The 23,374-nt window shown below is 45.4% G+C and overlaps 1 long non-coding RNA gene across 1 annotated transcript in view; it reads left to right on the top strand.

Moving 5' to 3' along the window:
- The window catches only part of LOC309371563, a 170,659-nt gene that overhangs the window by 4,656 nt on the left and 142,629 nt on the right, over nucleotides 1-23,374 (top strand). The window lies entirely within an intron of this gene.

The raw sequence follows: 23,374 nt of genomic DNA, 5'->3' as shown, positions 1-23,374 counted from the left end.
AATAATAATTGTTAAGTTGTGGGTGAAGATATCAGACGACACAGCGTTTCTTCAGACAGCTCTTGTTTATTCACAGGCCAGAACAGAACTGGGCAGAAGGGTTCAGCCAGCCTGCTTATATAGAGCTCAACTATATAGAGCTTATGTAGAGCTCAACTATATATAAAAGGATGTCACATAGAGGAGGGAGAAAGGTTGTTTTCTGCTGCTCCAGAGAAGCGGACACGGAGCAATGGTTCCAAACTACAAGAAAGAAGATTCCACTTAAACATTGAAGAACTTCCTGACAGTAAGAGCTGTTTGACAGTGGAATTTGCTGCCTAGGAGTGTGGTGGAGTCTCCTTCTTTGGAGGTCTTTAAGCAGAGGCTTGACAACCATATGTCAGGAGTGCTCTGATGGTGTTTCCTGCTTGGCAGGGGGTTGGACTCGATGGCCCTTGTGGTCTCTTCCAACTCTATGATTCTATGATTCTATTCTATGAAAGCAACAGTAACAACTTTCTGTAACTGTCCAATCACTGTAACTATCCAATCACTGAACGTCACTTTCGATTCCTTATTTGCATATTTCACCTGAGTGAAAACTATCTACAGTATCCCCCTGCTGGCCCAGGGTGAGAACCTCAGTAAATAATAATAATAATAATAATAATAATAATAATAATAATAATAATAATACCCCCCCATCTAAATGGGTTGCCCCAGCCACTCTGGGCCGCTTCCAGCACATATAAAAACATTTTAAAAAGTTAAACATTGAAAAGGATCAGGGGAGCGACTGAGTGGAAAGAAAGGCGCAGGAATCCCTCCTTCTGCTCCAATTTAGGCTTGGAAATTAGCCCAGATATGGAAGGAAAACATCCTGGATAGGGAGAGAAGAGGTTGCAGGGTGTTGAAAACGGCTTTGAAATGGAAAACAGAAATAAATCTCTGGTCACAACAGAAACAATACAAACTTCAAAAAAAAGAGACACAGAATTGAAAGCGATATTCTGAAAAGGACGGCAGCAATCGAAAAGCACTCAATGAACCAAAAATGCCGTCGGTGTCACAGAACCATATAATTGTGCAGTTGGGAGACCACCTAATCCAACCCTCTGCAGTACAGGAATAATCAATAAGTGAGCAGTGATGGGACCAGGTTTGATGCCAGCGATGGTCACAGAAGCGTCTCTCTCCATATGACCCTGCAATCACCATCTGAAGCCCTCCTTTGTGTGCAACCTCCACAAGAGGCTTAGAGGGCAGCAACAGAAGAACAAGCCTTTTCTGCAGTGGCTCTCCATTTTATGAGATGCTCTCCCCTGGGAGATTCGCCTGGCACCTTCGCTGCATTCCTTTAGCCTCTCCTCCCCAGCCTTTGGCGAATTAAGCAATTTGTGGCCTTTTAAATGTGTTTGCGGGAGAGGGGCTATTGGCTCGTTTTTCTTTTCTTTTTCTTTCCTTTTTTTGTATTTTTATCTTGTGAACCGTCCTGCAGCCTTCGGATGAAGGGCAGTATGCAAATTTTAATAATAATTTTACAAATTCCATGCAAAGAAATGTTGAGTGCAGAGAGCATATAGCCGTAGGCAGGGATGACCTAATACTGTATGTTGGTTCTGTTTTTTTACCTCCGTTAGTCGTTTTCCAACCATCAGTTGCAAGTTGGCCCCATCTCTGGCTTTGAAAAAGAAGCCTGCATAGAAATCCATACACATTTCTCTTCTAACATACAATTTTTGCGTGCATATTTGCATTTTCCCCATTAGAAAACGTTTTTGTGCATTATGCCCACTAATACAGTCATACCTTGGATCTCAAACGCCTTGGCTCCCGAACAAATCAGTTCCTGAATGATTAAAGCCCGGAAGTGAGTGTTCCAATTTTCAAACTACAGTGGTACCTCTGGTTGCGAACGGGATCTGTTTCAGAGCCCTGTTCGCAACCTGAGCAGAATGCAACGCACATCTGCGCTTGCGCAGATTACGATTCACCGCTTCTGCACATGTGTGTGACGTCATTTTGAGCGTCTGTGCATGTGCGAGCAGTGAAACCCAGAAGTAACCCATTCCATTACTTCCAGGTCACTGCGGTGCGTATCCTGAAAGAACGTAACCTGAACCTAAAGTAACAAGAGGTATGGCTGTATTTTTGGAAGCCGAACGTCCAGCGCGGCTTTCACAGCTTTCGATTGACTGCAGAAGCTTCCTGCAGCCAATCAGAAGCCACACTTTGGTTTCCAAACATTTCGGAGGTTGAACAGACTTCCAGAACGGATTCCATTCGACTTCCGAGGTATGACTATAAACATTATAATTATTTTTTGCACCAATCACTAGCAGGTGCATTTTTGTACATGTTCTTTTGTCAGAGAGCTACATCGCAAAGTTTGGAGAAGTGCCAATCTTGAAAGAGAGCGAGGTTTCATTTGCAGGTTACCTTGGTGAGGATCTGCGAGCTGTCTGTGAAAACCCCTAGCTGCAGGCAAAGGCCATTCCTACCATGTGGCACCAGGAGGTTGTGTGCCGAAGGGTGTGACAGCAACAAGGAAAAGTGACACGTGCCCAGAGACACTGCCTATGCTACTAAAATAATGGCACCTGCATCTTTTTGCCCCAAACAGGCAAATCCGAAGTTGGAAATCTGTAGAAGACACATTCCGCTCTCCTTCTAGAAGTCTGTTAGCTGATATCCAACGGATAGGACTGCCACATCTGGTGCGTGGGCTTTGCATTGCCACTCTGGGTCTATAAATAATTGCTGGGAAATTGACTGAGTTTGGGGAGGAGGGGAAATGTTGTTTCTCATTCCCCTTTCCTTGCGCAGAGGAAAGTTCACAGAAGCTCTACAGGGTAATTTTTCTTCAGAGCAAAGTGCTAGAGACTTTGGCTGCAAGCCAAAACACAATTGCGAGGGAGCAAGTCCTATTGAATGCAATGCGACATCCTTCTGAATAAACACAATTCTGTCAGCATTATTAGATTATCATAGCAAAGATTTTTTTATTATTTAAAAAAGTACCTGTAAAGGCCGAGCAACCATATATGGTTTTCTTATGCTGCTGTTCCTTGCTCTAGATACTTTTAGCAGAAGATCATGGTATAAATAAATGATCTAAGCATTTATTTATTTTTATTGATACCCATGCCTTCCTTCCAAAGGGGGAATGCAGCAGCTTGCAATAAAACAACCAATAACTGTCTTTAAATCCGTAAAACAAGCTTGCAATAATACTTTAAGATTGTTCTTTGTCCAGGCCTTTGAGATGTAGATGTTGGTTTTTGCTGCTGTTTAAATTAATTTGTCAAAGTATTTTGTTTTTAAGTTGTGCCTAAACACACACACACACACACACACACAATATCTCACTGGGGAGAGAGTTCCCTAGATGGGGGGCACCACTGAAAAGGCCCTGTCCTGTGTCCCCTCCACCAGCAATGCTTTATGTATTTATTACTATTATTATCTAAAGCATGCTCTTGAAGAAGCAGGTGGCTCAATGCAGTTCTCCTCTGGGGAAGGTGCTTGTGAAATGTGGTCTGCCATATCGAAACTTCCGCTCAACAGCTGGATTTGATCCTGTGGGGTGCTGCTTCGGCACGGGGGCAGAATTTTGGGCAGGATGGAGAGGTCAAGGGCAAAGCCTCTCATGAAGAAGACCACTCCACCCCACCTTCTCCCAGGAAGATGCAGGCAATTTGGGAGGTCGCTCTACTCTCCATTTAAGCCTTTCTGTAGCTTCTCCTTCTTCCCTTCCTGCTGCTTCCAAACCCCTCTCTCTCACAGCCCCAGATCACTCTGGGTAGAACCAACCCACAGTGGTCCAGGCCTGACTCCGCCCAATCTGGGCAAAGCCAGGATCTCCCCAAATCAACCTGAATTAGTTCGAGTTTTGGTCTTTGTTCAAATCTGGTACACAGCCCTACTGATATTCATATTTTCGCAAACCAGCTTTCCCAAGGACATAATGCATACCATGTGCTATTTTCACTAATATGCACACCCTGACTCGTGCATTTTTGTATACAGTGGTACCTCGGGTTACATACGCTTCAGGTTACAGACGCTTCAGGTTACAGACTCCGCTAACCCAGAAATAGTACCTCGGGTTAGGAACTTTGCTTCAGGTTGAGAACAGAAATTGGGCTCCGGTAGTGCGGCAGCAGCAGGAGGCCTCATTAGCTAAAGTGGTACCTCGGGTTAAGAATAGTTTCAGGTTAAGAACGGACCTCCAGAACGAATTAAGTACGTAACCAGAGGTACCACTGTACATTCCTTGGACAGAGAACTTAATCGCAAAATTCAGAGGAGGGTGACTTTCCAACGATGGCTGCGTTTCTGTTCGCACATTTCAGAAAGTGCAAATTAGGCACTTGAAATGTGAACTGAATCAGACTTTTCCCCCATTCCTAGGAGGCTCACACAGGCAGTTTGATACCTTTCGCCTACAAAAACTCATGCCACCATAAATTTCCTAGTGCCGCCAGGTTCTGTTCCTATTTCTCAGACTTAGGATGGGCAAGCCAACCATTGGCGCAGCACATCCAGTATTTCAAGTGCATACATGGAAGATGTCACTGGATCCAAAGTCTGAATATTTCACTGAGGACTCCAGCCCACAGATGTTTGTGGCTTGTGGAGTGGGGTGGGGTGTGGAGAGGCAAATGCACAACAAATACAGCTTGGGTCAAAACCTGACCTCCGGCGAGTTTATTGTGGTTACGTTTTATGGAATGTCAGCATTGAGCCCCATGCAAAGCGAGTGCAGCTCTGCCCGGCAATTTTTATAGCTGCGTTTCTGAGTCCGTGTTTGCTCTAAGCAGATGGCGGAGAGAACGCCAAAAAAAGAGAGAGGGGGGGGGAAAAACCCAGGGACCATTATTTGGAGAGAAACAATGTCTTCCATTGCAGCTGGTATTTAAAAGGACAGAAGCATAATTTCATTGCACGGCTGTTTGTGTTGCAGCGTCTAAATTAAGTGTGGGAGGGAGGTCAGGGGAACGCAAAGTTTTGAATTACAGTTAGCTCCAATTAAGAAATGTTTTTGTCCTTGCGAATGTAGATCTGTTACAGACAGGCTCCCCCCCCCCCAAAAAAAAAAAAAACGCCACTCCAACCTTGTCAGTAAAAACCGAATGTTAAGCGGAAAATATTTGCCAAGATTTAAAATTAGACCCGCACATTACTTACAGATGTTTTCAACAAGGGGGAAGGAGGGGGAACGAGAAAAAAAACAAAAACAAAAAACCTTCGCAATCCAACCACACTAAATAATAAAGCCAACATTGATGTGTGCTTTCTTTACTCCTCCCCCCACTTTAATACTCCAAGTTAATTTTTATTATACAAGTAGCCATATGAAGAAGCCGTTGCGTACTGCTTAAATTAAATGCGGAGGAATGAAATCAGCAGTATCCTTTTACAGCATATGGTCCCGCAAATCAAATTACAAAGCTTTCCACATCTCATTAACTGCAATGAGTACGGTGAGTTTTATAAGTCACTTCCCTCCACCCCAGCCCCTCTCCTACGTGAGCTGGGAATGCGACTTGTCATAGCCGTATTCTCACAGGATGACCCTTGCGCTGGGATTAAGAACTAATCTAAAAAGGCAAGGGGTCATTTGGTCAAATCTGAGCATAACATTTCCGCCTTATTGTTTCCCTTGGCATCGCAACCTATGCTTTTTCCTGCAGACCTGGCTGGGATAGACTGGGGAGGGGAGGTTCAGGGGAAAGCCCTCCAGTCGTCTCACCAACTGCAAGGAACCCGCCTGTTGCCATTTAATGAGCTTGGGCAGGCATAGCTAACAATCAAGAAGAAAACCAAAATGTTTGTAGAGGAGGAGGGGGGAGGAGGAGGGGGTTTCCCTTCCGCAGCCAACTTTCGCAAGGCTAATTTATTATTTCCATCGACTAATGGGATATTGCTACGAATGAGAAGAAGAAATCTGAAATCCCAAATGTACCGTTATCCTGGCTGTGCAAGAACTGTGGCACACCGCACTAATTTGGCCCGGGTTGATCAGAGGGGCGCCACGATTTCTACAAAGATTTCTTCAGAAACCGACCCCAAAGGAGCCCACTCTTCCATGGCTGGCTCTTAGACCTAGTGGCGCCCCAGCAAGGAACATCATCTCTGGTGCACCCCTTCAGTTGCTCAGCTTTTGAATACCTAAAAAAAAAAAAAGCATTTGTAGGCTGTTGCATGATTTCTATGACATTTCCAAATGTGATTTCTCCCTGCCCTGTAAGATGCTACATCTATGCACATTAATCTGATCGCTGCTTTCCATATGAACTTACTCGGACCCTCAGATCAGCTTCTGAGGCCCTTCTTCATGTGCCTCTTCCGTGAGAGATCTGGAAGTTGGCAGCACAAGAATGGGACTTTTCCGCAGTGGCTCCCCCTTTGTGGAACGCTCTCCTCAAGGAGGTCCATCGGGAGCCTTTATTGTACCTCAGTCAAAAACCTTCCTCTTCAACCAGGCCTTGGGCTGATGAACATTCTATATCCTTGTTAATGTGGGAAGGAGGGGTGTTATTGTTTTGTTTTGTTATTGTTATTGTTTTTATTATGTATTTTGTGTTTTAATATTGTGTTTTTATGTTGCAGCTGCTCTGAGACCTGCAGGTATAGGTAAAGGTAAAGGTACCCCTGCCCGTACGGGCCAGTCGTGTCTGACTCTAGGGTTGTGCGCCCATCTCACTTAAGAGGCCGGGGGCCAGCGCTGTCCGCAGACACTTCTGGGTCACGTGGCCAGTGTGACATTGCTGCTCTGGCGAGCCAGCATCAGCGCAGCGCACGGAAACGCCGTTTACCTTCCCACTATAAAGCGGTACCTATTTATCTACTTGCACTTAAGAGTGCTTTCGAACTGCTAGGTGGGCAGGCGCTGGGACCGAGCAGCGGGAGCACACCCCGCCACGGGGATTTGAATCAGCAAGTCCTAGGAGCTGAGGTTTTACCCACAGTGCCACCCGCGTCCCACAGGTATAGGGTGGTATACAAATAATAATAATAATAATAATAATAATAATAATAATAATAATAATAATAATAGCCCAGAGTGGCTGGGGCAACTCAGTCAGATGGGCAGGGTACAAATAACAGAATTATTATTGTTGTTACTATAATCACCATGACACACAGGGCACCATTTGTCAGAAGGAGCCCCAACGTAGATTTCCCCATGGGAAATTCTGCGGGTACAGGGTAGTATATAAATTCAGTAAAATAATAATAATAATAGCATCATGCTGGCCGTGCACATCAGAGCCAACAACATGACAGGCAGAGAAGTGCTGGATCTCCTTGGTTCAATCCCTGGCACCCCCAAGTAGACATGGGAAAGACTCTGGAGTGTTGCTGCCATTTGGCACAGGCAAAACATGGAGAACCTCTCGCCCTTCAGATGTTGTGGGTCTCCATCTACCACCAGACCCAGCCAACATGGCCAACAGTCAGGGGTGATGGAAGTCATGGTCCAACAACATCTGGAGAGTCACAGGTTCCCCGCCCCATCCCATAATTCCTGACCATTGGCCATGCAGGCCAGGGCAATATCTGGAGGGCCAACAGGGTTGGTTTGCCTTCCATGGTCTGGCCTGAATGGTAGCAGCTCTTGCAGTTTCAGATAGGAGATGTCTGTCAGAGACGATGCTGAGCTAAATGAATCAATGGTCCAACTCTGTATTATGTATCTGTTTGCTTGTGTAGAACATCTTCAGAACACCCAGTCAACTCAGAGCTGATCCGCACCATGCTTTTAACATGCATAACTTCCACAAATCCTGAGAACTGCAGTTTTCCCCTCACAGAGCTTGAATTCTCAGCACCCTTAACAAACTACAGTGGTACCTCGGGTTAAGAACTTAATTCGTTTCGGAGGTCCGTTCTTAACCTGAAACTGTTCTTAACCTGAGGTACCACTTTAGCTAATGGGGCCCCCTGCTGCCACCGCACCACCACTCAATGATTTCTGTTCTCATCCTGAAGCATAGTTCTTAACTCAAGGTACTATTTCTGGGATAGCGGAGTCTGTAACCTGAAGCGTCTGTACCCCGAGGTACCACTGTACAGTCATACCTTGGATCCCGAACGCCTTGGTACTCGGACATTTTGGCTCCCGTACACCACAAACCTGGAAGTGAGTGTTCCAGTTTACAAACATTCTTTGGAACCCAAACATCGGAAGGGGCTTCTGCAGCTTCTGATTGGCTGCATGAGCTTCCTGCAGCGAATCAGAAGCCGCGCTTTGGTTTCCAAACTTTTTGGAATTCAAACAGACTTCTGGAACGGATTCCATTTGACTTCCAAGGTATGACCGTACACTTCCCAAAATTATTTGGGGGAAATCCATGTGCTTTAGCTGTGCATTGAATGCGCTTCAAATGTTTTGTGTGGATCCTCCCTTTACAGTCCTCTAGTCAGTTCCTATATTCTAGCTCTAATCTGGGAGCTTGAATTTGACGTGGGATAAAAAAGGAATAAAATTTTCACCAAGTGTGGATCTTTCTTACTTCTCCTGCAAAGGGAATGAGGGGTGGGCATGAGATGATCTCTGGTTGGGAATCACGTGGCCTTCATTTTAAGTGGATTCCTAATTTTGCATCAGAATTAGTGGCTTCCTGTTCCTATTCTCACTCATTAAAAGGAATACAACTCTTAAAACTGTCTCTGGTCGGACATGTTGGTCATAAATAACAAACCTGAGAAAACATTAGGATTTCAAAATAGGGGATTTTATTTTACAGAGAGAGAGAGAGAGAGAGAGAGAGAGAGAGAGAGAGAGAGAGAGAGAGGAGAGGAGAAGCAGCCACACAGCCTGGCCAGGTTTAAAAAGCATGGGAGGAAAGAAAAGTCAACCAACTGTTTTCAGACAATTACGATGTTGTTGGCCGATCTGATGTAGCCAGGCAGGAAATTCCGCAGCTTTTGGAAACCATTTGAGAAAGGAAGAAAAAACAGGGTCTGGCAATTGCTGTCCTCCAATTTATACTTCAAGAAGAGTTAATGTGCTGTAGCTTAACTGGGAAGGCCAAGACGAACAGAGGGAGGGCAGAGGCGGACCGAGAAGGCTGCGGCGGGGAAAAGACTGGCGATAAAGAAAAATGCACTGTAAGAAAAAGTCACAGCAGCTTCCCCTTCCTGCAAGATTACAGCTGGTGAACAATAGCAGATTATTAAGAAGGAGCTCTGGGTGGCTGGTGAATAAGCTTAAGGCAAGCAAAACAAGGACCACAATACACACACTGTGTCTCTTCACATGTAAAACATGGCACCCGATGGAGAGCCCAGTCTGACAGAGTGTCAAACTAGGACCTGGGAGACCAGGGTTCAGGTCCCTGCTCAGTTGTGAAGCTCACTCAGTGACCTTGGGCCAGTCAGGGATTAAATGAGGACCATGTGTTTCACCATGAGCTCCCTGAAGGGAAAGTGGAACACCCTCCCATCAGATGTCAAAAAAAAGAAACAACTATATGACATTTAGAAGACATCTGAAGGCAACCCTGTTTAGGGAAGTTTTTAATGACTGATGTTTTAATGTATTTTTAACCTTCTGTTGGAAGCCCAAATGGGCGGGGTAGAAATAAATTATTATTAGTAGTTGTTGTAGTATAATTATTATTAATATTATTATTATTAATGCAACACATAAACCATTCTGTTTGGGTGAGTCCCTAAGCTATTAGCCTGCTATTGAATCCCTCCGTACCTTCAGGCCTGGTCCTCAACTAGCCTTGTCAGAACACCACTTTGTGAAAGAGATGGGGGGTTGGTGGGACAAAGTAGCCCACGGGCAAGACCCACAAATTCATTTCCTTTTAATTTCTGGGTTACCAGCTTCACACGTCAAAGCTGGGCCAAGGGGTCTCGGCCAATGCCCAACAATAACCAACCTCTGTTGCCTGCTCTGAGGACGAGTCAGGCAACCCTTGTATAACTGGGGGGGTGGGAGACTTGATAGAAGAATGCTTCCTTAGGTGACAGGAAACAGAAAACAAAGAAGGGGGAAGTACATTTTTTCTCGACTATAAAGGTAAAGGGACCCCTGACCATTAGGTCCAGTCGTGACCGACTCTGGGGTTGCGGCTCTCATCTCGCTTTATTGGCCAAGGGAGCCGGCATACAGCTGGTCATGTGGCCAGCATGACTCAGCCGCTTCTGGCGAACCAGAGCAGCGCACGGAAATGCTGTTTACCTTCCCGCCGGAGTGGTACCTATTTATCTACTTGCACTTTGACGTGCTTTTGAACTGCTAGGTTGGCAGGAGCATGGACCGAGCAACGGGAGCTCACCCCGTCGTGGGGATTCGAACCGCCGACCTTCTGATTGACAAGCACTAGGCTCTGTGGTTTAACCCACAGCGCCACCTGCATCCCATTTCTCGACTATTCTTCACCTCTTTTGAATCCGTTGATGTTGCAATCCAAAATCTGTTTCAAGGTTCACACCCCTTGTCCAGGAAACACTAGTAGATGTACAACTTCTGTATGTGAAAAGAGCAACACATGGCCCCAGCCTGATGGCCTATTTCTTCCAAAGTTTCATTTTTTTTAAAAAAAGAAAAATTATTTGTCCCTCTCTAGCTAAGTATCTCTGATCAACTTGATTAAGGAAAATTGTAGGGCATGTGCCTTAATAGCCTAGAGCTCAAGAGTCGTGATTTTTGGGCTCATCAGCCACATTAATGAGCAAGGGGGGGGGGGAGAGACTTCTCTTCTTTCTAGCGCTCGCCTTGCAAATGTTTCTGTAAAAGGGATCCCACCCTCTCACAACCTTCCAAACAAGAAAAAGCAACCTATGTAAAATAATCATGCATTCTGAATGTGCCTGTGTGCATTACAAAGTATAATGAGAACATGAAATCCAGACATGGACCACAAACTATCAGCGGCGTGCTGTTCCTTAAGGAAAAACTGTGCCCAAGTCGGCCTGGTGACTCAATAATGCACCACAAACCACATGTATCTATTCCCCCATTAGCTGCTGTTGAGTCACCTTTTGACTTAGTTCCTGGTTGGCTCGTGATATTTCTCCAGATGAAGATTAGTCAGTTGGTTCCCGTTATCCTCACAGCCATACAAGACGTGCTCTCTCCTTGGAAAATATGTAGGCTCATGATTCCTTTGAAAGACATCAAACTCAAGCCAGAGAAAGTTAGTTGCAATGGTGCTTCAGTTAATCAAAACTAGTGTTTAACATTGATTTTGGTGGGAATTGTGGGGATGTAACATCACTGTTGCAGTCAAATACACCATTTCCTGTTTGCCCAGAGTGGACACACAGGGGAATGTTGCTCCAGCCAGGAGGACTTCCTGTCACACCTGGTCTGGAGCTTCCTCCCCCTGCATGTGACCAGGTAGATGGGCATGACCCTGGCAGACCCTACAAAAGGGCCAGTCACGCAGCCATCTTCCTCTTTTGCTACTGCTCTTTTGCTGTCTGCTGGCTCTCAGCCAGCAACACATGGGCTCATCCCTCACAGAGGATGAAGCCACACTTTTCTCTGTAACTGTAACTACAAACTAAAGCCTGCCTTCAGGACCATGCTGTGAACTGAATGTAAGTAAACATTATCATTACTTTTCAAAGAAGACTGTTCAGCGTGGGTGGCGCTGTGGGTTAAACCACAGAGCCTAGGACTTGCCAATCAGAAGGTCGGTGGTTCGGATCCCCGTGACGGGGTGAGCTCCTGTTGCTCGGTCCCTGCTCCTGCGAACCTAGCAGTTAGAAAGCAGATCAAGTGCAAGTAGATAAATAGGTACCGCTCCAGCGGCTTTGTCATGCTGGCCACAAACCCGGAAGCTGTACGCCTGCTCCCTCGGCCAGTAAAACAAGATGAGCGCCACAACCCCAGAGTCGGCCACGACTGGACCTAATGGTCAGGGATCCCTTTACCTAAAGGGGATTTACCAGGAACAATCCAATCTGGACAAGCCAGACTGGATTGCTTAACTCAAATGGTTCTAATGAATCCATCAACTAGCTTCCCACAATGTACAAGGGAATGTGCTCTGCTACTAGCTCACTAGCGTGAGTGAGGAAGGATAATATTTAATCAATACATGATCTCCTACTATCCTCAACATTCCCACAGGAATGAGCAGGACCAACGGAACCTGGGCTTCACATAAGTTCAATACTCAGGTGAGTATGAATAGCAGGCGCACAGAACCTATGATCCTTAAGATTTTTTGCTGGACTACAGTTCCCAGTATCCCTGACTATTGGCCATAATGGCAGGGGTTGATGGGAGCTGGAGACCAACAACATCTGGAGGTAATGGGTGTTGGAGTCCAGCAACAATCTCCCTAGCAAAAGGGATACTTGCCAAATTTGGACCATTAGGGTCTCCCTTTACAGCTTTTTCTGGCCCTATTCACCCTATCCTGTCCATATGCCTACTCTTACAACTATGTTGCCATGGCTGCTTTGGGACAAAGTTGGTTAATCAAACTTCTCCAAGTATGTCAAGGCAATGGGTTATCTGGGCTCTCCAGTCCAGTGGCTGACTGCTCAATAGCCCAACATGAGACTTACAAAACAGCGAGAAATCTCAATGCCAGAATCAAACTATAGCCTAACATTCTGCCTCATTTTGACTAACCATAGTTAGAGCAAAGCACAGGAACTGTGGTTGATTCCAAGGTGGAAGCTTTGGGTCTCCTTATGCAGGAGGAGGAGGGAGGGAGCAGAAAGGCCTAAGGCCTTGCAAACTTATCCCCATCATGCTAAATCATGACTTAGCATTATGTCTGAACTGCTCCAGGGGATATTTCTCTGCTTTTCCTGTAAGTAACCTTTGCTTCAGCCCTGCACTGCAACTTGTACCGGTATTTTGAAAGTTTCCTCTGCCGAGAGATACGGATGCACGGGTGGCAGCGCCCGTGAGTATGATTCAGTATTGTCTGCTCAACGTTTGCATAACAATTCGGCAAACGTGCCTTTTAAGCATTCAATTCTACTTCTGCAGCTTCTTAAAATTCCCTGCAATATAATTATCCTGATGGGAATGCAGGGAGATAATTGCTTTTAGAGGAAAGTTCTCTTTTGTTTCATGTTCATCTGGCTCCCACAAATGGAACAAGAGACCTTGAGCAGCATAAATACGTCTCTAATTATTTATTTACAAAGATAGACCTTGACAAATGTAATTTGTTCAGTACAATTAAGAGGACGCACGATAATTCATTTAGACAAAAAAGGCTTAAAAAGGAATGTCGGAGCCGGCAGCTCGCACTGCATCACGGTACACAATCAGCTGACTTTGAAGCGGCAGCAGGTGTTCCCGCTTATGGAATGCAGTCCTGAAATAATATTTGAAGGGGGCGGGAGGGAGGGAGTTACGAACCGGAGCCATTCTTTATGCAGGCAATAATTATACAAATTAGATCTGTGAAAGCCGGGGGATGGCTATACCTTGAACCCTGTCTTGCACACAATGGGACAATGGGAAAAATAATAATTAAATCTATTACCTCCATTTGCGGCTCCCACTCCAAAGATACCTGGCTGGTTCAAAGGCTTTGGCACTTGCGCTTCCATCAATGCTTTCATGCACTTCCCGCGCTACGGATGCACGCATTGTCTTCTAAATGGAACGGCTTGGGGTTTTTTTGCCTTTATATTCTGAATTAGCAAGGTCATCCCTTAACGCCACCCACGCGGAACGTTTGCCAACTTCACCTTCATCCGAAACAGTGAAACAAAGCTCCCACCCCGAAGCTCAGGTGGACTAATCGTGGGGATCGGCAGACCCTCCAAGTGTCCCTATTTTCCAGGGGCAGTCCCAGATTTATAGAAGCCATCCCGGTTTCGCAATGTCCTTAGGACGTCCCTATTTCCGTTGGAGAAATGTTGGAAGGTATGGAGTTATGTGACCCTCGAGCCAAGGAGATAAGTAACTCTTTAACCTTTAGAAGACACATGAAGTCAGCCCTACATAGGGGGCAAGGATTAATGTTGAATGTTTTATTATATTTTTATATATGTTGGCTGGAACCTAGACAGCATCTTAAAAAGCAGAGACATCACATTACCGACAAAGGTCCGTATAGTTAAAGCTATAGTTTTCCCAGTAGTGATGTATGGAAGTGAGAGGTGGACCATAAAGAAGGCTGATCGCCGAAGAATTGATGCTTTTGAATTATGGTGCTGGAGGAGACTCTTGAGAGTCCCATGGACTGCAAGAAGATCAAACCTCTCCATTCTTAAGGAAATCAGCCCTGAGTGCTCACTGGAAGGACAGATCGTGAAGCTGAGGCTCCAATACTTTGGCCACCTCATGAGAAGAGAAGACTCCCTGTAAAAGACCCTGATGTTGGGAAAGATGGAGGGCACAAGGAGAAGGGGATGACAGAGGACGAGATGGTTGGACAGTGTTCTTGAGGCTACCAGCATGAGTTTGACCAAACTGCGGGAGGCAGTGGAAGACAGGAGTGCCTGGCGTGCTCTGATCCATGGGGTCACGAAGAGTCGGACACAACTAAACGACTAAACAACAACAACAACACATGTTGGAAACCACTCAGAGTGGCTGGGGCAACCCAGTCAAACTGGTGGGGTATAAATGTTACTGTGATGGTGATGATTGACTAGGAGGTCCCTATTGTCATCGGAGCAATCTTGGAGAAGATGGACCCACCCCTCGCTTTCTCTCCCCTCCCTGCTCCTACAAAAACTGACGTGGTTGGAGGTGAGGGAACAAAACAGCCACTTCCCCCCTACCAACCCCTCCCTCCAAAAAAGAAAACCTTTGTGTGGGTTGAAAGAGTAAGAAAAGCTCTTGGGAACTTCACAATGTTTCCTGAAGGCCCATGGAGGCTTGATAACTCTTCTCTCGCTTTTATTCGCTGTGTCTTCTTGAGCCACAGGAAAGGAAAAGCTGTTTGCTTCCAGCAAAGTCATCTTTGTCTTGGGTTGGCTTGAATGGTTGTTCTTGGAGAGATCTGCAGTCTCCACATTAAAAATGATAACAATATTGATATACAGTTAAATGGCAAAAGGGTGGTGATTTTGGGTGGTGACATTTGTAGCATTATACACTTTTCTTCGCTTCTCCTGAATGACTCTCTCTCTCCTATTCTTTTAAACAAGATGACACATTTGGAGAGGATTGACATTGCCAGTTGTGTGTCTGGAAAGGGTCCGATCCACCTTCACCATTCTCTCTTCCACTGAAAAGATGGGCCATCTCCTGGGCAAAGATGTGTCCAGGCAATATGGGCATTGGGCATTTAACTTGCTCTACAGTCATCTGGAAAGGCTCATCAGGAGAGACCAATAGTTCAGATAGCAGAAGTTGCTATTAAGGATGGAGGAGAAACTCTATTCCGTTCACATTTAAGTGAGAATCCACCTAATTTGCACTTTCTGAAACATTATGCAGACCAGAGCACAGCCATCCTTCAAAATGCGCATTTCTTCTAATTTTGCAATGCCGATCTCCAGCCAAGTAATATGTACAGAAATGCATATACCAGGGCAAAGCGTGCATAAAATTGCATATATTCATGAAAATATCATATAAAAAGATTTTCTATTATGGAAAAAATGTTTTACAACTATGTGCCTATTTGAAGCCTAAGAAGAATATCAGGCCAAAGGCCCATTTATTGAAGCACCCTGTTCTCATAGGGGCCAAGTATATTTGTCATAATCTCATACAAGAATGTGTATATTAGGGAAAAGTCACATTAAAATGCTGATATGGACTTTCTTAAAAAAACAAAAACTGTGACATGGAGAAGTTAAGATTGGAAAAAATGAGAACCGAGAAAAACTGATTCACACATCCCTATTTGCTATAGAACAGCACTGTGCCCTTTGTCCTCTCGTTTTCTCTTCTACAGAAGGACAATATTTTCAGCCGGAACTTGGTTTTGGCACCTCTCAGGTGGGCACCATTGCCATTGTAAGAGACCAAGGAAGGCGTTCAATGGTGAGTTCCGGCACCTCTGTTTCTACAGAAATAGCACTGTGTGTATCAATGTGGGTGGAACCAAGAAAGAGAAAGAGCAGGCAGGAAGAATAACTCGGTGGCACAGAGGAAAGGCTACTCAGCTGAGAGAACCACTACCAGGAGGGAACTCACTGAGTCACAGAGAGGAATACGTAAGCACAATTGATGACCCACACAAAAATAGTCGTCATATACCTGAGTGGTTTTCCTTAGCAACAGCTCTTGGAAGCCATGTGGAAAAATTCACCCTATGTGCCATGAACTAGCCACAAGGAGAAGCTGTAATAAGAGCAATTGACCCTCATAATATCCCTGTGCCTAGGGTTTACCTAAAGAAGATTTGAAACCGTTCTGTGAGGTGCAGAAACAGGAAACACAAAAGAAATTCCATGCCCACTTAAACAGCAACAGGGATATTCCGAGTCTTCTTGAATCAGATTCAACTTCTCTCCATCAGCCACAAAGTGTATTACATTTGGCACTGGGGCATTCCTTTCCCTGGCACCTCCGCTGAATAGAGATGTTATTCCGTCGTGCTTATTTAAGCAGAAAGGGCATTATAATTCCTCCGTACTGTAGCAGCAGCTCGCCCAAGGTGTAATAGGGTTTCAAGCGATATGCCAGAAAGGTTTGGGGAAATAAGTAATGAGCGGGTTGCCCTGCTAAATACCATCATGACAAATTTGCTAAGTGTTCGGCGAGATAAAACACAGCACTTTAAATGCCCAGCAAATCAATACTAAGCACCTACTGGGCTATTCATTTTATAAAGGAGGGCAAACCTTTGAAGGCTTACTCTTCTGGCGTGGAGTCCGTGCCTGAGTCCTTTCAGAATCTGAGCAGTTATAGATATATGTATGTACACAAGGTTAATGTGAATAGCGGAGCCCTTTGCAATCTTTCTAACAAGTTCCATGTAGCCTTTGCTTTGTTCCTTACATCAGCTGGACAGCTCATAGAAAACTTGCTTTAAGACAATATTCAATGCTGTTATGAATAGGACACCAACAGTAGGTTCCCAGCACTCCTCTCGGGGTGACCCAGGATCCATCTTTGTCACTAGAGACACAGGTGACCTCAGTGGCTAGGAGGCCCTTTAGCCAGCTTCAGCTGGCAATACAACTATGGCTGCTTCTAGACTGGAACAGCCTGAACACTATCACCTCTGTGGTGGTAACCTCTGGGGTGGATTGCTGCAATGTACTCTCTGTGGGTCCGCCCTTGAGGATGGCTCAAGAGTGACAGGTGGCGCAAAACACAGCAGCTGAAATGCTGACTGAGGCAGGATATTGCCAATGTATTATCCCACTGTTGACAGATTTGCACCAGCTGCCCATTAGTTCCCATTTGCTAAGTTGAAGGTATTGGTTTTGGTGTCAAAAGCCCTATACAGAGCTTGGCACCAGGATAACTGAAAGTTTGTTTGCTTATTAAATTTCTAGACTGCCCTTCATCCAAAGACCACAGGGTGGTTTACAATATAAAAACAGAAAAAATATATAGTCTCGCCCCTTTCATATCCAACTGATCACTGTGCTTCGCAGGTAGGGCTGGCAAATGGCGTTCAGGCCGAATTTGCTGAATCGGCAAAATGTCCTGGAAAACCTGGAGGTATGGCAACTAGGGCAATTTTTTAAAAGAAATAAATGCTTTATAAATCCCCCCAATGCCCCCCAAATGTTGGAAATGTTCCCCTCAACAACTTTGACCAAAAAAGAAAAGAAAAGCACAATAACTTTGTCCGGATTTTCATTTTGGGGACTATGGCAACCACACAATATAGAAAACAGGCTTTTAGTGTTGTGGTAGCTACTCTTTGGAATGCTCTCCCTTTGATAATTAGCCAAGCGCTGTCTCTGTTCATCTTTTCAGCACCTGCTGAAAACCTTCCTCTTCCAACAAGCCTTTTCAGCATAGATCTTTCCCAGTCTGTCATACTTCCACACATTACCGGGATTTCAAAGGCGGAATTGATGTCCGGGGGGGGGGGGTGGATTTCCGTAAGGTGGCACTTTGTCCTGGATCTTGTACAAGTCAACCAAAAAATCACGGTTTTTTGGCATTTTTGTTGGCTCAACAATTTTGGGGTGTTCCTTAAAAAAAAAGTTCAACGACTTTTGGGGTGTCCTGGATTTTACTTTTTGAAATATGGGCAACCCTAGATTTAGTCACAACAGGAGGGAGAGGCACCCATGTTTCTTCACAAGCCTCACCCATCTCTGTCTCCTGGCCCCACTCCCCTCCAGCCTCTGCTTCTGCCTTGACGTCTGGACTGCTCTCTGCCACAGACTCTCCCTGCTCACTAAGCCCTGTTACCTCTTCTGTTTCTGGCACCTCCTCTTCCCAGTCTCCTCCCTCTGACCACTTATCATCATCCCACCACCAATCCTCAAACTCTGAGCCTTCATCCCTTGGGGATTCCCCAGCTGGTTACTTCTGCCCTTCCTCTGTGTCTACAACCAGTCCGTGACAACATACATTAAACCCCAAGGCATCCCATCTCACGGAAACAGCTGTGACACTTTCACCTTTGGAGTAGCATTCCTCTGGCAGGATGAGTTCTAATTGTACTTTGGGCTAGTTGTGTGTGTGTGTGCCATTGTTACCTGCCATGAGTCACTGGGAAGGCGTGGGAGAGAAATGGAAACAAATATGTCCAAATATTAAAGGTTTTGGAACCTCATATGCATATTAATTGTTATATGCTTGTGCAGGTGTTAGTCAGCTTGTCAGATCTGGCACCCAAGCAAAGGAGCTGTCAATCTGCAAGCCTAATTTGGAGATACGCATCAGCATATGAGGTACAGGTCTGGGGCAGACCCAGCAACTAACAGCCACAATATGCCAGAGCTGGAAAGCATTGATGCTGTGCGAATGTGAAATGTGTAAGGGCTGGATCCACGCAGAAGTGAGTCACGTTGAATTCCCATGGAACTCCAGTCAATGACAACCTTTTTGTGGGGCAGATCCTGTCACATAGTGGAAATGCGGGTGTGTGCGATTGAATTGGGTGGACGCACTTCTGAAGCTGCTCTTTCAAAACAGACTTGTTGCAGTTAAGAAAGTGACAAAGTGTCAGATAATGACTGACCGGGAGATGGCTAACTTCCCCAAAAAACAGAGCAGCCCATAGTCGTGACTTAACTTTTAACTTTGATTTCAGTGGGGCAGCAGTACCAGATTGGTCACCTTTCAAGCAGAGTTGCCTCTTCTGCCACAGAAAGGGGCCTTACACTATAGGTAAGGTAAAGGGACCCCTGACCATTAGGTCCAGTCGTGGCCGACTGGGGTTGCAGCGCTCATCTCGCTTTATTGGCCGAGGGAGCCGGCGTACAACTTCCGGGTTATGTGGCCAGCATGACTAAGCCACTTCTGGTGAACCAGAGCAGCGCACGGAAACGCCGTTTACCTTCCTGCCGGAGCAGTACCTATTTATCTACTTGCTTTCGAACTGCTAGGTTGGCAGGAGCAGGGACCGAGCAACGGGAGCTAACCCCGTTGCGGGGATTCGAACCGCCGACCTTCTGATCGGCAAGTCGTAGGCTCTGTGGTTTAACCCACAGTGCCACCCATGTCCCACTATACACTATAAGCCTGCCTAAAATGAACACAGGCCCTTTTAAGTCAGTTTGCTGGGTTCCTGCGAACTTGGTTCAGCATTAAACGCGAGCAGCGAGGGTCTTCTTTGCCCTCTGCAGAAAGGAAGACAGTTGACAGTGAAACCAAGCGTATCTCCACTGAAGCTGCAAAATGGGGAGCTGAATGAGGCCATCTGAAGGGCTTCTACATACTTTTTGCGGCATACGGTGCGAATTCCTCTTGCACCACCTAGTGGCGAAAATGCAAAATTGAGTTTTTAATGCGTGGTCCGGATGAATTTTGTCCTCTCTTTCTCCTCCGCCACCAGCCTCCCCCCACAAAGCAGGAAATGTATCAATCTCGCGTTTTCTCTAACCATGAAAACAGCCACCATTGCCAGATGCACGAAGCCTTTTCGACAGCTGCCCAGACATATTAAAACAATGGAGAGGGGAAGGAATATTGCTGTGTGTGTGTGTTTTAAAAGAAGAATGCCTTAAAAAATAAAATCAAAGTTCTACGGGAAGGTGAGGCAGAGAAGAAACAGCGAGAGCTGTATGTTTGTCGCTACTTATCTTTCATGGTCACTGGGCTTGCAGTTAGATAATTGCCTCTTGATAATTGCTCAACGCTAGATAAGAGCTGAAGTAAGGCAGTTGGTTTTATCGGCCTTAACATAAGATCCGTCAAGCAGAAGATTAAAGGGGAGGCCCATTGGCAATGGAACCCATGGTAAAGTACACAAATTGCCTATTGCTAATTAGTCCCCACTTTGCATCATGGCTGCAGCTCTACTTGAATCAGAAGGGAGGGGGGACAGGATGCCACAAAACTGCAGATCTGTTTGCACAAATCAGCAGAATCTAGCTGCAACGCTTTTCCTAGACTGTTCTTCTCCCAATTGGGTTTTTTTTTGGGGGGGAGGGAGGTAGATTTGTTGGAAATACTTCTCATTATGCATGCGTAGGAAAAGTAGCTCATACGTAGGAAAAGTAGCTTATCAGGGACATCTAGGCTGGCCCGTGGGCTGCTTTGGTAAGAGGAGGGAGTTCATTAGCTAAGGAAGCAGTCAAAAAGATTTCTCAAAGTGGCCTGCTTCTGCAAACGTTTGCCTCCTGTTGCGAGTATAAAAGTTGGCCTTGCCCTGTGTGTCACAGACACAGGTTGGATGCAGAGCAGTGGGGGGGCACCAGCTGGGGAACCCCCAGGGGAAGAAGGCTCAGAGCCAGGGGACTGGTGGTGGGATAACAATGCGTGGTCAGAGGGAGAAGAGAGAGAAGACTGGGAACAGGAGGGGTCGGAAACAGAAGAGGCAACAGGGTTTGGTGAGCAGGAAGAGCCTGTGGCAGAGAGCAGTCCAGGCATCAAGGCAGAAGCGGAGGCTGGAGGGGAGTGGGGCCATGGAAGAATGGCAGATGCAACTGATAGACTATATGGAACTGGCCGAGATGACTGGCAGAATCCGAGACCTGGGAGAGGAGAGGACGGAAGAAGACTGGAAGAAATTCAAGATTTATCTACAAAAGCATTGTAATTTGGTTGAGTGTTAAGTAGGTTGCTAAATCAGAATTAATTGAGCACCACTAAACTAGATAGAATTAGGAAGATAAGTGAGATTGAGAAAGTAAAAACCTTTTGGAGAACTATTAGATTATAAACTAAGTTTGCGGGACACAAAAATGCAAACAAGATGATAAATTGCTGATAAAAACTTTTAATGATGAAAATGGGAGCGGGAGACATGAGGAAGTCCAAAGAAGTTGTGAAAATATGTTATGATATATATTGTATTGTGAATTATTTATGCATTTATATGGAAAACCTTAATAAATATTTAAAAAAACAAAAAAAAGGAGTGGGGCCAGGAGACAGAGGCAGGTTGCTGAAGAAGCCAAGGAGTCTCCCTTTTGTGCTGCAACCAGCTTCATGCCCACCGGTCTCCTAAGAACAGACAGAGAGATGAAAAGGACAGAGCAGAGGAGGATTGCACATAGATGCACTTTGTGACTGCTTGGGAAAGACTCTGGAGAGGAGGGAAGGCAGTGACCTTCATTCGCCACAACTGCCTGGTTGGAGAAAGACCTACTGAAGAGCTGCTGGAATCACTAGTTTTGGTTTCTTGAACAAACCGACACCATGCTTTGCTTTTGATTCCTGGCCTATGCTTGACTCCAGCTCCTGACACTGTGACTCCACTCAAAGGCCAAGCGCATGGCTTCCTGCCATGGCTGCTATTTCAGCCTTAGCTCTGCACATTCCGCGCCCACAGTAGAACACAGGAATGTAATATGGCCAGACCCCTGGGCATCTAAGTTCAGGGATGTCTACTCTAGGTGGTCTAGTCATGACTCACCATAGTCTCAACACAGAGGGTGTTGCTATTCTCACCTGGGATTCCATCGCATGCCTGCTTATTATAGTCAGCCGGGAAGCTTCATGCAACAGACCCGCTTTCTCAAAAGAGCAGACTTCTTGCTGTAAGGGAAGTGATGAGGAAAATGCACTGGGAAGTGTGCAGGGATGCTTGCTTTGATGCAGCAGCATCTCACCTCCCTGCAATGGATCCAAATGAATGCTCATTAAATAGACAATATCAACTAATCTCCCTGCAAGCGGATCAGGGTGGATGCTCAATCAATAGCCAATGACAACTAAATCTTGCTGCAAACAAATCAGGGTCTGCTCAGTAAGCAGATAACCCTGAAGTGCCCAGAGAGTGAATACCTTCCCCAGCTCTAAATACAGAGGTTGAAGATAGACCTGTTGCACGCAAGGCACTTGGCTCCCTGCACTGAGTTATAGCCCTTCCCTTAAAAGCCAATGAGCATAGAAATTCACGTGAACTATCTTTGTTTCTATTTAGTGACCTTAGCTTTACATCTGTGCCAGAATCAGGAAGCTCCCTTCTTTGTGGAGTCAAGGAGAGAGCAAGTCTGACAGCTAAAATTAAAAATTACAGTAAAACTCCATGACCAGATTCCTTAGCCTTCAAATAGCAGGATGAACAAGCAGAAACTCAGCATTCCAGGAAAAAAACCCCACAGTAGGATGTTAAGTCTCATTGAACTCAGTAGGGCTTGCTTCTGAGAAAAGATGCACAAGATCACTCATTAAGCTACAGGACTGTTGTGCAGTTTCCAGATTCAGTTTTCAAATCTACCTACGGATAGCCTGTTGGGTCACTCAGAACAGATCTGCTACGTATGTACGTATAATCATTGGATTAGCTTTCAGCTTTAGCAATATGGTTGTGGTCCTATTGCTTAGCTCACTTGGTTGGGAATAAGTTCCGCCAAACTAAATGGGATTTAATTCTGAACATACATGCGCAAGGTTGGAGCTTTACATTTAAATGTTGCAGTGCTGAGCATATTTGGGCCACAATCCTCAGCCTGGGAATTTCAATTGCATTCGGCGGGCCTCACATTTGAGTTAACGTGGGCTGCATTTGCTTCCTATGTATTCTCTTCAGGCCTGGCAGTTAAAAAAAATATATAGCATGACAGGTTATAAAAGTTCTGTTTACCTATTGTAGAAAAGGTATAGTATCCATAAAGGATTTTAAAAGGAAACATTTGGTTTATTCCCTTGCACTTGAGTCATTTATGATACGTAGCCAAAGAGACTCTAGTTTATTGACCTAGTTCATTAAGTACTCAGACAGAAATAATAATAAACTCAAAACTCCAGCACGAACTAGACAAAGCATGCTTGGGACATGTTTCACATGAGGCCTGGAGAACAATAGTCATAAGCCAAATGATGTACCACTTTCTCAAAAAAGGTACCACTTCACTGGGTTAGAGTGGACCTTTTGACAGGGAGATTAAACAGATAGCTAAAAAT

The sequence above is a fragment of the Podarcis melisellensis genome (assembly GCF_964234715.1).
Source record: "Podarcis melisellensis genome assembly, chromosome: 6".
Classification (NCBI taxonomy): domain Eukaryota; kingdom Metazoa; phylum Chordata; class Lepidosauria; order Squamata; family Lacertidae; genus Podarcis; species Podarcis melisellensis.
This window is presented reverse-complemented; position numbering and strand designations above follow the sequence as displayed.